Source organism: Seriola lalandi, unplaced genomic scaffold, assembly GCF_002814215.2.
Source record: "Seriola lalandi dorsalis isolate HSWRI2012SDOR001 ecotype SW California unplaced genomic scaffold, Sedor1 jcf7180002054921, whole genome shotgun sequence".
Classification (NCBI taxonomy): Eukaryota; Metazoa; Chordata; class Actinopteri; order Carangiformes; family Carangidae; genus Seriola; species Seriola lalandi.
In genome coordinates, this window is record NW_019525473.1 from 1,568,471 (window position 1) to 1,570,726 (window position 2,256).

Genomic DNA, 2,256 nt, shown 5'->3' on the forward strand with positions numbered 1-2,256 from the left:
AAATCACTATTCCTAACATGATGCAGCTCAAGGAGTTTCAGAGTACCAGTTCTTCAGACTGTGGGTCTGTGTTATATGAAGAGAGCCTCAAGGTAAATGGCTGTTAAGGTGTAAAGGGGCGTGGCTCAGGTGGTAGAGCAGGTAGGACGCTGATCCCTGGGTTAAATCAGGGATGTCCGAAATCACTCACTACTCCCTCTATAGTCCACTACAACTGTACAGCTGATGGTCACTAATCAAGCAATATATACCATCATGCATTCGGCTCTTGCTGAAAGACTGAAAAACGGTGCAGAGAAAATCACCCAAGTAGCGTCCAAAAGTGTTTTTTTTCATTTTGCTGATGAGCTCACTGTACAGTCCTCTACACTGAACTCCCTGGAGAGTGAGTAGGGAGGAGGGAGTGAGGGAGGGACACAACCCGGATTTTAATTGGTCTAATTCATGTCACCTGGTGTGTAACACTTGGTCATGTGATCATGATTTTTAACCTTTATAGAGTTGTGAAGTGGGAGGGGCCTCAGCGTATGTGGATACAGAACCATGGGTAACTGTAGATTTACAAATTTGACATTATGGCCACTGGTTTTAATTCTTTCAACTTTGCTCGGATTTCTTTTGCTGTCGTGTCGTTTTGGCATAAACACTACAGCACCCATGATCCTCGGCCTCTGTTGTGATGAAGCCAGCTGTATGTTTGTTGCTGAAATGCACCATAGGAGTTGTGATTAATTTCTCCCCATCAGTTTTTATGTTCAGAGGCTTGTACCATTGACCTTTGACCTGTTATTAACAAACCAGATAGTTTCATACTGATCCAAGCCACAGCTGAACTCTCAAAGCTCCTCCCACTTGGGCTGGGATTAGTTTTATTATAATCATGTGGCATAATATAATTGATTTAAAGTGATTCAATACATTTTTGTTTTAAGTTGGCATTAGATGGGACTTACTTTGAATGCTCTAAAATAATTAGTAGATATTTGAATCCCTGCGTTTCATGCTGCACAGGTGAATTGTTCATTATCGATGATATTGGCCAGCAGCACATCATTCATCTGTTCAGTAACAGACAGTCACTCACAGTTTGTGCAACAGGCTACACAGTTAAATCTAAATTTAAACTGATTCAACACCTGAACCAGGTCTGTGACAAACAACCAATCAGAATCTGTTTCTGGATCACACAGTTACAGCTGTGAAAAACATCATTAATGCTCTTATTAGAAAATCCCTGTCACCTGTCCTGCCACATGTCATCACACACCTGTACTCCTTATTTATTAAATGAAGGAGGAGGGAGAGACAGGGATGTGGGAATGAGATGAATGGATGAACAGAAGGAGAGAGGGGCTCAGAGCCTGGAGAGAAAAATGCTTTGTGATTGGCTAAAACAGGTTCCTTCCAGAAAAAAAACACAGGAGTCTGCCTATCACACAACAGAAGACAGCTCCACAACAGCGTTACCATAGATACAGTGTTAATAAACGTTTCCACGGCGATTAATGCAAATAACATTTGATTTTTCATCACAAATGCCCGACCATGGTTTGTATAAGCAGCGCTGCTCACATCTGAGTCAGACTGAAGGTGCTATGAAGAAAATGGACACGCCCATTTTCACCGCTAACAACAACAATATGAGAGGATGAAAACATGAAAACATGAAAACAAAATGCAGAAACATAAACATACAGAGGAAGGTGATTTAAAATGTGTATGATTTGAAATGAGGATGAAGAGAAAAAAAAGAGGCTGGGAAAGAGGGCGGGAACCGACAGAGCGAGATGGAGGTGAGTGAGATGAGTGAGAGATGAGTCAAAATAGATGGAGGAGAGAAAGAGAGAAAGCGCCAGAGACAGTGAGAGAGAGAGAGAGAGTGAGAGAGAGATGCTGATAGACCCAGAAAATCAAGTCTGAAATCAACTGAGTCAAAAAGGCTGAAGAAAAGCACAGAAAGGGAGAGAGCCAGTGAGAGAAGAAGAAAATGGAGGGAAAGGGTAGAGAGCGACACAGACACCAGAAAAAAAAGGGTGACACGCATAGAGCGAGGGAGCGAGGAGAGGAGAGGAGAAGGGGTTCAGACAGGCGTGAAGCATCAACAATGGAGCCGAACAAAGAAAATCCCAGTGGAGGCATCAATCACTGCTCCACTTATCCTCGTCCTCCTCGTTCTTACTCTTTATTTCAAGGTTTTGCCCCACGCTCCCTCCTTCTATCTGCTCCCCCTCCACCACCCCTTCCCCCCTCCCCGCC

General features: G+C 43.4%; 1 protein-coding gene across 1 annotated transcript in view; it reads right to left on the reverse strand.

The window, feature by feature from the left end:
- LOC111673575 (neuronal membrane glycoprotein M6-a-like) overlaps positions 1-2,256 on the reverse strand; it is a 27,312-nt gene that overhangs the window by 24,323 nt on the left and 733 nt on the right. The gene's annotated exons all lie outside the window — the stretch shown is intronic.